The sequence below is a fragment of the Eptesicus fuscus genome, chromosome 6 (genome assembly GCF_027574615.1).
Source record: "Eptesicus fuscus isolate TK198812 chromosome 6, DD_ASM_mEF_20220401, whole genome shotgun sequence".
Lineage (NCBI taxonomy): Eukaryota > Metazoa > Chordata > Mammalia > Chiroptera > Vespertilionidae > Eptesicus > Eptesicus fuscus.
The window spans coordinates 29,045,321-29,057,967 of NC_072478.1; the positions used below are offsets into that span (position 1 = coordinate 29,045,321).

Sequence of the window (12,647 nt, forward strand, 5' to 3'; positions counted from 1 at the left end):
CCCACACTGGCCAGCCTTAATGCACTATTTAATGCAAAGGAAGCTGTGGTGAACAATGCATTAATCTTTTAGGTAAGGATAGGACCTAACAGGGCCCGGCTAAGGAAAGGCAAGGACGATGGTTTGCACAAGTGCAGAAGGATATTTTGCCTTTCTTGAAAAATTTGGTACAGTATTTTTGTTCATCCTGGATTATTTTGGCATTTAATTTGAAATTTAAAAATATGTCATTAATGTATAATATATAAAAATATATCCCTTGATGGCAAGGAATTTGAGAAAATGCCTCATTTGCCTCACCCCAGTCCTGGCCCTGCCTGAAGCTGTGCACCTAGCTGCTGCAGGAATCACCAGACCTTCTGATTTTTCAAAAGCACCTGGGAATCTGGATTTCTTTTTGTGAATTGCCTGATTTTTTTTTTTTTTTGTAACAGAGGGACACAATTTAATGATTCTACCTTTTTTGTAGTTTTTCTTTTTCTTTTTTCTTCTTCTTCTTCTTCTTCTTCTTCTTCTTCTTTTTTATAAGTCAGGTGCCATAGCACTTAAACAATTCATCTTTTAAAAAGTACGTTTACAGCATCAAAAGAAATCGTCTGATTTTTAAATGTTGGCAATGAATTTAGAATTTTTAAAGGGTGTTTGAACTACATCTCACCCAGGGACCATGTGAGCTTGAGACCCTGTTCAGACAGTAAGCCTGGGGAGCCTCTAGTTTGCGTCTCTAGTTCAGACAGTAATTCCTCTGAGGATATGTAGGCTGGGGAGCGAGATGGCCCCCCAGGCACGTGGTTCTCTCTGTGCGCTGCAGGGGAGGTTCCTGCAGGGATCATAGGAGCCCTGGGGCGCCCAGCTGGGAGGCCGGCAGCTCTCAGATCACAGAACCTCAGTGTCACACCAAGTTCCTCGAGTCCAGAATGTGGTGGCTGCATCCTCCTCTGTAAAAAACTCTTCCCTCCATGAGCTCTGGATGCTTTTGGAGACGTACTAAATGTTTTCCAACACCACCAGGAGAGCGTGTTAAAAATGCACATCCCAGGGGTCCGGGTCCCGCAGGATTCTGGATCATTCCATAAGGAAGGAGGCCTTAGGAAATTGAGAAATCCTGGAAATTATGAGACAGGCTTGGGCGAATGAACTTGGGTTTAGCCTGAGACTCAATTTCCACCTCCGTAAAATGGGGGTTTTATCATTTCTCCTCTAGCCTTATGCAGAGGGTACAACAAAAAGGGAGCATTTATTATCAGTGTCCTGTAGGTCACGCGACTGATCAAGAGGGGACATTCTTCCCGCTCCGCAAGCGAGCCCCAACATCTAGGATTTGGAATTCGAACTCGAGCCCCCACCCGGGATTCGAACTCGCGAAAAGCATCACGCCTCCTTGGCGTCACCAAGTCGCCTCTGGAAACCCGCGTGTCGCCCGGCCCGAGTCCCACACAGTGTTCTATTTGCTTATTAGCATAGCCCCGCCCCCCCCGCGCGGTACCCGCTCTCGGGTGGCCAGCAACGGTGCCACTCAGCGCCCCGCCCCCAGGCCCGGCTCACGCCCGGAGCCCCGCCCCCTCCCTGCGCGCAGCCTACTCCGCTGCTCGCCCTGCGCCTCGCCCTAGGCCGGGCTCCCGCCGCCGGGGCCCACGATTGGCTGCGACGGCCTCCAGGGCTCGCCCCCCGCGCGCCGGCCCCGCCCCCAGAGCGGAGCGAGGGCTGGCGCTCGGGGCGGCGGGTTCGGCTGCGCAGCGGGGCTGAGTCGGCCGCGGCGGCCGGAGTACAGGTAAGGGCGCGTGCGGTCGCGGTCCCGGACGAGGTCCGCCGCCCTCATCTCTGCCGCTGGGGGGCGGCCGGGGCGGAGGGTAAGCTCGGGCAGCCCGGGGTGGCGGGGGGGCGCAGAGAGGGCTCCCGTTGGCTGCGGGCTTGGGGGTCGGTGTCTGCTGAGGAGGGTGCTGCGGGGCTGGAGTTGGGGGTCTGGGCTAGGACTGGGGGTCGAGGTCAGCTGAGGAGGTGACTGAAGTTGAGGTCGAGGTTAGCTGGGGAGGGCATTGGGGGTGAGGTTGGGGGTCGAGGTTAGCTGGGGAGGGGATAGGGTTCGAGTTGAAGGTGAAGGTTATTTGAGGAGGGGGCCGGGAGTTTAGGTGCAGGGGAGGTTAGGTGAGTAGTGAGCTGGGGATGGAATTGGGGGGTCGAGTTGTCCGGGAAGGGTGATGGAGGAATACGGGGTTTGGGTGGGCTGAGAAGGGGCCAGAGGGCAGAATTAGGGAAGGGCTGAGGGATGGGGGTGGACCAGCCCCTTTTAGAAGGGGTCGGAGGGATGTGGAGTTAGGAGTGCACGGGGTGATGAGAAAGAAGGTGGGGCCCCGAGTGATGGTGGGATAGAGGGATGGCAGGTGTTTTGTGGGAAGTTGACTAATCGGGAGGACATTGGGTGGGGTCTTCGTTGGAACTCAGTTATACGGACTGTGGAAGGGATTGGTCCCCTCTTTTTTTTGCGGGGGGGGGGGGCGCTAATCATTTGGTGCAGAAGGGAGGGTGAGGTGGAAACCCTTAGCACCAGTGAGCTGGAGGAGCTCAGCATACTTTGCGAGGTCTGTGTCTGGGATGCAGGGTGCATAGGAGAGCGCCTTGGGAAGCAGAAAAGGCTGGTGTCGGTGACTGAATTCTTTAGGGGTTTTTGGGCTCAGGAGCGAAGAACCAAAGTGGGAGTTTTGGGGACAATGATACTGAGGGATGTGGGCAGCACTCTGGCACTTCATTATTCCTGGGTACCCGGGGTTGCTGGGGGGTGGAAGGTGGGTGGGAGAAGACAGGCTTGATGAGCAGCAGGGAGGAGAGGGCTCCCACTCCTGCTAGGTGTCAGCGAGGCAAAGGCCAGGTTCACAAACTTGACTCTCAGATGCCGAGGTCTCCCCAAGATTAACAGTGTGTCAGACTCTGGCTTGGCCAGATGGCCTCTGGCGGGAGTTTTCGTTTACTCCGTAAGATAGAATAACACAACAGTAGCAGGCACCTCCTAGGACCACTGGGGAAGTCAAAGTCAGAGGAGAGAATGCATGCACCTAGCACACTCCTGGCACACGGCGAGGCTACGTGCAGCATTGATAATAATGTTCTAAATTAAGGTATTTTGCGGGGGAGGGGAGAAAGGTGGGTGGATAGAATAACTGGGTTGTCAGGGAGGGAGGGAAGGAATCAGAGCTTGACTCCAGTCCTTCAGCCTTGCGGGTGCACATAAGAATCACTCCTTGTGCTTTCACACAAAAATCTGCTAAAAGAAAAAGAAGAAAAGTCCCTATTGTTAAAAGCGAGGGGGAAAACACACCAGAAAAAGAAGAATCTGTTTGAATCTGATGCCAGGAGATTCTGAAGGTTTGTAAGGAACAAGCATGTCTACTTCAGAGAAGGCGGATGGGACATCCCGACGTAGGTGTCCCCCACAGGAGCCATTCGGATGTGTCACCGGAGGGAACCGTTGGGCCATGATTATCTGCCCTGACAGACCTGGGTCCTTCCATAGGCTCAGCTGCCTTTGGGGCGGTCCTGGGTACTGTGGGGTGCTGAGCAGCATCCCTGGCCCCCACCCACTCGATGCCAGGATCACCCCTAGTCACGACAACCACGGATGTCCCCAGATGGCACTCAGTGTCCCCTGGGAGTAACATTGCCCCAGGTGAGACCCCCTGTTATAAAGAAAACTAAGTTGTTTTCTCCTTTAAAAACCACATTCTTACCTTTGATTCTTAGGAAGTTCAGCCCAGATTTGGGCGTTGTTTCTAAATCATCCAGTGCTCTCATTTTAAGAGGGAAAAAAAAAATCACACCGCTTTTAGAGAATTTTAGAAACACTGACCTCTTTCTAGGTGGGTCTTTTGTGCGGCCTTTGACCACTTAGACTGATTTTGAATCTGGGATTAAGTAATCTATTCCAGTCATTGAAAGATGCCAAAGTGTGCAATCTGCTTCCTTGGTTTTGACCTAGAGCATGAAGCTTGAGTTCTTCAGGGAATTCTTGGTCTTCAGTAGGAATGATCCTGTGACCGACACCATTGGTTTGTGCTCATCTTGTAAATCCTGGGCCCTGTTGTTTGGAGGGAAAGACAACTGGATGGGAAGCATCCTGACACACAGACAATTCAGCTCCTCGTTTACTGAATGGAGGCATTTCCGTTCTGGTCCACCTTGTAGTAGTGTAAAAAGCTTCTTCCGTTCAAGCTGTTATCACAGGTTTCTTCATTTGCACCTGCAAACAAATAATCGTCTTTGAAACCGTATTTACCAGATCATTCATATTCTTGAAACTCCGTTGCAATTTCTTACAAAAGGGTCGGTGGGCCTGCCCTCCAAGACTTTGGAATTTTCTGGAGCTTTTTTAGGGAGGCAGGTGCCCAGGACTGTTGTGTGATTGCTGGATATTGATACACTTATTCTCCCCCTTCCTTTGTGTCTCAGCTGACAACAGCAGCTATTGAAGCTTTGTCTCCCATTCACCCCCTGGTTGGGTCCTTTAAGGGCTTGGCCTGGGTCCCCTGGGTCCTCTAAGGGGTGGCTCCTGCAATCCCAGGTCCCTGCGGATGTTGGGGAGCTTCCCTCTGGTCCCACTGTTTCTTTGGATAGTTCTGGACCTTGATTTTCATCCCTTCGATCTTGTGCTGCCCTTTGGCGTGGCCTCCCTCTCTTCAGGGTCTGGAGAAAAGTGTTCAGTCGCCCAGGAGACTTGGGGACCTGATGGAAGCTCAAAGATGCAGTGACATGTCCCAGGCAGTCTCTTCATCTTTCTCCTCCTCGACCACCCTGCAGAGCGTTGATTAGCTAAATTCTCTCAATGTATTTTGTCCTGCCAACGGGTGTGCAGGAGGCTTTGCGCAGCTCTGAGACTCTCCCAGAAATGGCTCATAGTTCTCCTTGAATACCTTACAAAGGGGAAAGCCATTGTTTTTTACTTTTTTTTTTAATTGAGGTACAATTTCCATATCATAAAACTCAGTCATTTTAAGCACATAGTCTAATTTTTTGGGTAAGGTTATCAAGTTATGCAACCATCCCCCTAAACCCACTTTTTTAAATTTTTAAATGGCACCTTTGTTATTTTTTAAAAAATGTGTTTTAATTGAGTTTTAGAGAGAGAGGAAGGGGGAGAGAGAGAGAGAGAGAGAGAGAGAGAGAGAGAGAGAGAGAGAGAAACATCCATTGGCTGCCTCCTGCATGCCCCCTACTGGGGATGAGCCAGCAACCTGGATGCCCCAACTGGGAATTAAACTGGCGACCTTTTAGTGCATGGGATGATGCTCAGCAAACTGAGCCACACTGGCCAGGGCTCCCTGAAGTTCATTTTATAACATTCCATCCCCCCAATGAGGTCCCCTGTCCCCATCAGCAATAACCGCCCCCTCTTCTTCTCCCCAGCCCCTGACAACCACTAACTCACTTTCTGTCTCTGGATTTGCCTATTCTGGGCATTTTAAATGAATGGAATCACATGCTGTGTGCCTTTTGTACCCGACTTCTCTCACTGAGCATCATGTGTCCATGGTTCATCCACATTGTAGCGAGTGCCAGTGCTTCACTCCTTTTCGTGTAGATGGACACATTGTGTTTATCCATTCATCCTTGATGGACATCTGGGTTGCTCCGCTCCCACCTTTAGCATTGAAGAATCATGCTGCTATATAAATGGCTTTTTTTTTTTTCTGGGCAGGCAACAGCCCACTAAACTGAAGCTTGGGGGTGTTTTCTAGTGTCAGCCCTCTGGATTTTACCTCTCTCTCTTTTCTGCGTTTCTTTCCCTGAGTTAAGTACTTCACTCTCTTACGAAGAGCATCCCGGCTGCTGGGTCAGCTTCCAGTCCTCCCCCTTCTGCTGGGTCAACCCCACATGACCAGGATCTGCTCTCTGACACACAGATTGGTTTGTCATTTCCCTGCCACTTTCATCAACTTGTCACCCACTCGGCAAAATAAAAATCCCTCACATACTCACCTGACAAGGGAGATACCATGCTCATCAGGGCGATTTCCCCAGGGAGAGGCTTATCCATTGCACCCCCGAAGCGCTGACCCCTGTGATTCCCCAAAGGAGGGAGACTCAGCTGCACAGTGTGTGGTGGTGGGGACTGCGTTCGAGCTCTCCCCTGGTTTTCTCGTGTTACAAATGTCCGATCACGTAGTTTTCTCTGGTTGTGGATCGATGCTAATCTTCTAACTAATAATTTTTTGTGTATTTTACCCTTGCCATTGCCTAACTTTTTAAAAAATATATATTTTATTGATTTTTTTACAGAGAGGAAGGGAGAGAGATAGTTAGAAACATCGATCAGCTGCCTCCTGCACACCCCCCACTGGGGATGTGCCCGCAACCAAGGTACATGCCCTTGACCGGAATCGAACCTGGGACCTTTCAGTCCGCAGGCTGATGCTCTATCCACTGAGCCAAACCGGTTTCAGCGGTTTTGGCCATTGCCTAACTTTTTATAGTTTTTTGTTTGTTTTGTTTTGTTTTTTGAGGGAGAGACAGTAAAAAAAAAAAAATCTGTCATACAGACACAGCCTTCCTGGCACCTCGGGCGTCGGCCCCGTACCTTTCCTGAAGACCTTTACTTTGATTCCAAGAACCGTTCCCTGCCACTCCCCCCGCTCCAGCTCCCCCCACCCCACCGCATGCCCAGGGTTTCTGGTTGGCTGGGTTGTTGTCTCCTTTGTCTGAAACCTTCCTTCCTTCCTTCCTTCCTTCCTCTCCCCAACAAAGGCTGGTTGTGTGCCTATTTTAAGCATCAGACCGTGTGCCAGGCGCCAGGAGCACCCTGTGAACACAACGCTTGTGCGCACACAAGGGGAGGTATGGAGACAGGGGACCCAGGGCCATTCTGTTCCTGGCCCAGCCTTCTTGAGTTGGGGTCCCTGGGGGTGATGGAGATGGGATCCCAGGCCTACATGTTACATCTGTAATTTAGGTACGGATGGCGACAATACGTTTCTCAGGGGGCAGAGAGGCGGGGTAACACCTGTGCATAGGACGGACGTGAGGTAAAGAGACCAGAGAGCAGCTTAGCACTGACAAAGTAGCCAGAGGACAGGTGGGGGGCACAGCCCTGTGTGAGCCCCAAGGGGGGGCTGGGTCGTTCCCTGTCATCTCTTGCAGGGTCTGCCCCTGGATATTGTTGACCTTGGGGCTTGGTCATTCTCTGTGGGAGGCAATCCAGGGAACTGTGGGGTGTCGAGCAGCATCCCTGGGCCCCTCCCACTTGATGCCAGGATGTGGTGTTGAGCAAGATGAACTGATTTGCAGAAATTGCTGCCTTTTTTGGAATTTCTGAAAGTCAACTCTGTGGAGATGATAAAATAGAGACAGTTCATCTTTGGAGTCTGTCAGTTAGTTCGTTGAGAGTGTGCTGCCGTCGCTGCGGGCTTGCGTGTGTGCACATGTGTGGTTTCCTGCTCTCTCTGTGCTAACACGAGCAGGGACCTGGGCCAGAGGCCAGGGGAACCAGCTCTGCCTCCTGGCAGTTACTACTGGTCAGATCTCTTGTCCTTCATTGTCAAAGCCATGACCCCGGCCCCCGGCCCCTTAAGAAACTGCCCAGTTTGATGGACACACAAAGTCAGGAGGAACCAAAGATGGGAGGTGAACCCAGCCAAGTCCGTGCAGACATTGTGCTGGAGAGCCAGGCTGTGACTGGGGGGTCAGAGAAGACCCGATGCCACCCGCCTTCTCTGTGCCTGAGCGACTTTCTGGGGCCCCTGCACCAAAGCACCACAGACGGGGCGGCTTGGAGCAACAGAAGTCTATTCTCTCCCAGTTCTGGGACCCAGAAGTCCGAGGTCAAGGTGTCACAGGGCCACGCTCCCTCTGGAGGCCCCAGGGGAGGGTCCTGCCTGCCTCTTTCAGCTTCCGGTGGTTTCCGGCATTCCTGGGCTTGGAGCCCCATCTCTCCCGTCTCTGCCTCTGCCATCACACGGCCTCTCCCTGTGTGCCTGTCCGGGAGACCCAGAGTTAGACAGCTGTCAGCGTGGTCGAGACAGGTTTATTCAGGAGTTCCTGCAGTGGGGAGAAGAAAACTCAGTGTCGATCTGGGCTCAGCTTTGAGTACAGCGTGGGCCAGTGGGGACTTACAGCCGAGGAGCAGGTGGGGTCAGTGGGTGGAAAACCACTAAGGAGAAGCATCAGGGGGATTCTGGCTGCACCAGCGAACAGGATTCCTGCTGCAGGCAGAGTGATCCAACATCGTCCGGGGGAGGGGAGGGGGGGAGGACCCCGATTAGATATGAGAGTGGTCAGATAGGAAAGATGGAGGATTGAATAATCAACCACCTTAGCAGAATTCTTCCCGAAAGCTGAGGCCAAGTTGAAAAGTGTGTCCAAATCTTTCTCTTCTCTAAGGACACCCTACTTCAGTATGACCTCACCCTAACTTGACTACATCTGCAAAGACCCCATTTCCAAACAAGATCCCATTCCCAGGTACCAGGGTTAGGATACAAGCATATCTTTTTTTGGGGGGTGGGGGCACAATGCACTGCCCAGAAGGCAGTTACCTGCAGGGTAAAATTCAGATTTTCCGGTGCCATGTGGTCCTAGTTGCCAAATGTTCTTCCTTTTCCTCCATCCCCCCTTTCTCCACACCAGAAAAATAAAAATTCTCACCATCTCACAGAAAGTGGGGGTGGGGGAGGGGAGAGGAAGGGACCGTGGGAGGTTGGCCAGCCACGAGAGGTTGGCTGTGGGAGCGCACTGACCACCAGGGGCAGCTCCTGCATTGAGCATCTGCCCCCTGGTGGTCAGTGTGGTGTCATAACGACCGGTCGACCAGTCAAGAGGTCCACTGGTCATAAAGGTCGCTTAGGCTTGTATATATATATATAGATGGGGGTTTGACTAAATCAGGTCTCCCCTCTTCCCCCATGGCACTGGAGAAACGGTAGATAATATCTTTGGGGGGGCACTCTGAATACTGTGGGATACTGAGCAGCATCCCTGGCCCCCACCCTCTTGATACCAGAAACACCCACAGTTGTGAAAACCAGAGATGTCCCCAGACATCACTAAGGGTCCCCTGGAGACAGAACCACCCCAGATTGTGAACCATTGGGTGAACTATATCTAATGAGAATTTATGATTGCATTAAAATAAAAAAATAGGTTTGGTTTTAAAAATAGACTTTATTTTTAGAGCAGGTTTAGGTTCACAGCAAAATTGAACAGGGGTACAGAGATTTCCTCTTTACCCCCTGCCCTCACACTTGCACACCTCCCCCTTTATCAGCGATCCCCACCAGAGTGGACTTTTGTTACAATTGGTAAACCTGCATTAACACATCATTACTCAACATCATCATTGACGGCAGGGTTCACTCTCTGTGTTGTACGTTCTATGGGTTTTGACAAATGTATAATGACACAGATCCATCATTATAGTGTCATGCAGAATAGTTTCATCTCCCTACACATCACCTGTGCTCCACCTGCTCATCCCTTCCTCCCCTTATTTTGCTTTTGTGGACAAAGCAATGAGAACAGTATAGTCACCTCACGTGAGGAAGTTGTAACTCTGCATGCTATTGAGTTTTATATGAATTATTCTTCCCCCTTCTCCTCTCTATAAAAGAGTGCTTTCCAATAGAAACAGGATCCAAGCCTCAAACATCATTTTAAATGTTCGACTAGCCTCATTCCGGAAAAACAAAGCAGGCGAGACTGATTTTAATGACACATTTGACGTAACCCAGTATAATCCAGAATATTACCATTGCAACATGTCATCAACGTAAAGAAGGTGTAAATGACCTTCTTTCCTTTCTTCCCTGTGAAGTCTTTGGAAACTGGTGTGTATTTGGCAACTCACAGATGTTTACTTCTCAGGATGAGATGCATTCCACGTGCTCGATTCCACATGTGGTGGTGGTGGCTGCCATGCTGGACGTGGCAGGTGTAGGTAGCAAGTAGGGGAAATTTGAGGAGAAAAATAAAACCTCTGGAGGCATAGTGATACAGTTTAGCACTTGGACACCTCAGGGGTAGAGCTACGGAAGTATCTGCTGGTTAAAGTGTCGATTGAGAATCAGAGCATCTTAGAAAGTCAGTTCCAGAAGGGTCCCCAAGGTCGTCCAGTCCAGGGCGGCATGGCCCATGTGGCAAATTCAGCTCATCATTTAAAAACATTTTTTATTATTTTTTAATAGTTTGTTGATTTTTAGAGAGAGAGGAAGGGAGAGGGAGATAGAAACATTGATATGAGAGTACAACATCGATCAGCCTCCTCCTGCATGCCCTCTACCTGGGATTGAGCCTGAAACCCGGGCATGTGCCCTGACCGGGAATCGAACCAGCAGCCACCTGTGTTCTGGACGACATCCAACCAACTGACCCACACCGGCCAGGGCTCATCATTTACTTTTATATGGTCCCTGGACTGAGGTGGTTTTTACATTTTTAAAATGGTTAAAAAAATAAAAAGAATTACATGAATTGTGACACAGAGATTATATAGAGTTCTTTTAGTTTCCAGAAATGAAGTTTTATTGGCACAAAGCCAGGTGCATTTGTTCACATGTTGCCTGTGGTGGCTTTCATGCTTCCACATACGAGACCATGTGGCTCTAAAAGCTGAAAATACTGGTTCTCTGGCTCAGTGAGAAAACGCCTGTCGAAGCCTCTGGTCCAGCATACTGAGGCCCAGTGGTTTCAGTGTTTCATTCTCACAATAATATCTCTCTCTCCCTCTCCCTTCCTCTCGCTCTCAAATCAGTAAAAGCTTGTCCTCCGGTGACGATTTTAAAAAATGAGTTCTGATATTTGATGAACTGTGGCATCTCAGTTCAAAAATAGATCACTTTTTAAAATGTCAGTTATGCCTATTATAATGTTACTTGAAGACGTACAGACATAAAACTGTACGCCAGTAAATGTCTTGTGCTCATAGCTTTTATACCATAAACTGAAAAACAAACTAGTAACTCAGTAAAGCACCAGCCACCCAAAGGCATATGTAGACAGACAACCTTGACGTCAAGTAGTAGGTGTTTTTTCAACAGTGTTCCAAGGCACCGTTTGCCAGGTAGACCATCCATCCCTGAGTGAGGTTTGGAAACCGGCTGAAGACTGTTATAGTGAAGACAAGCTTTTCCTTTGGCCTGGAGCCCAGGAGGGTCTTGTTCAACACCAGCTGAGCTTCGAATTGCCTCTCTCTCTCTCTCTCTCTCTCTCTCTCTCCTCTCTCTCTTTGAAGAGAGAGATGGGGAGAGAGAAACAGACAAAGGAAGGAGGGAGAGAAGCAATGAGAGAGAGGGAAAAGAGAGGAGTCAAACTATTTTTAAACAATAAAAAATGGTAGAGAGAGAGATAGAAACATTGACATTGATCAGCTGCCTCTTGCACGTCCCCTACTGGGTATTGAGCCTGCAACCCAGGCATGTGCCCTGACCGGGAATCGAACCAGAGACCTCTTGGTGCAAGGGCTGATGCTCAACCACTGAGCCTCACTGGTCTGGCGAAACGCCTTTCTCTTTAGTGAGAACTGACAGCTCACTAGTTCTTCCTGTGGGCTGAGTTTTAAATATTTGCAGCAGGGCAAGAAATGGAAGATTTTTTTTTTCCAAATTGTTACTTAATGAAATGTAGAGTTGCTTTTGACTTGAACTTTGGATGGTCGATAGACAGCCGGAGGTGATGGGAGGAAATGGGGCTGGTTGGGGTTTGTGTTTGGGCTGGGCATTTTTTTTTATTGTTTAAAAATAGTTTGGCTCCTCTCTTCCCCGCTCTCTTCCCCCCTCGTTCCCTTCCTCCTCTGTTTGTCTGTTTCTCTCTCCCCATATCTCTCTTCATATCTGTCTCCCTGCCTACCTCCCACCCTCTCTTTCTCTCTGTCATTGAAGGGTTCTAAGAGTCTCCCAGGGGTGTGTAAAGAAAACCAAAGTGTGTCCATGGTGTCCGCAGCTTCAGAGCTGTGCATGTGGGTTTGGAGCGCAGAAGGACCAGGACCCAGGTTCTGGAACCTCCGATTCCAGTCTTGGTTCTGCCTCTTGTTTCCACTGTGGGCAGTGTCCCCTCTTCTCCCCTTCCCTCTCCCCAGGATAAGATTGCATCTGTACCCGTCGCTCCTCTGTGTAATGCCACACGGCACCCCATGTGAGCGTCTCTGAGGAAGGTAGTGGATTGCGTTCCTAGACCTGTCTTTTATTTTATTTATTAGCTTTTTGCTTTTGGACTAACTTGGTATGTGCAGAGGAGTTGCAGAGGCAGTGCAGAGTTCCTATGTACTCTCCCCACGTTAGCATCTTACGGTCCTCCCCAGGGCGCCTTTGCCACGCTAATATATTAACACGGGCCCATTACTATCAACTAAAGTCTGTACTTTATTCAGATTTCCCCCTGATGTCCCTTTGCTGGCCCAGGACTCCATCCAGGACCCCCTCCCCCATGTGACATTAGTCATCATGGCTCCTTAGTCCCCCCGGGCTGTGGCGCTCTCCGACATTCCTTTCGTGCCTGGACAATCATGAGGACAGGTCAGGAGTTTTGCAGAATGTCCCTGGATCTGGGTTTGTTTGGCGTTTTCTAGTGATAAGACCGTCGTCATAGGTTTTGGGGAACACAGAGGTGAGGTGCTCTTCTCATCACAGCCTATCCGGGGTCCCGACACCCAGATGACATCGCCCTCAGGATGG

General features: G+C 50.1%; 1 protein-coding gene and 1 non-coding gene across 2 annotated transcripts in view; both read left to right on the forward strand.

The window, feature by feature from the left end:
- The first annotated feature begins 1,712 nt into the window (after window positions 1–1,712).
- GNG7 (G protein subunit gamma 7) overlaps window positions 1,713–12,647 on the forward strand; it is a 125,110-nt gene continuing 114,175 nt past the window's right edge. The window contains exon 1 of the mRNA XM_028159272.2: window positions 1,713–1,771. The gene's annotated coding sequence lies outside the window, so the exon portion shown is untranslated. The remainder of the gene's footprint in view (window positions 1,772–12,647) is intronic.
- Window positions 5,960–6,121, forward strand: LOC114234869 (U1 spliceosomal RNA). Its single transcript, XR_003621051.2, has one exon. It is a non-coding gene; the product is annotated as a U1 spliceosomal RNA (small nuclear RNA).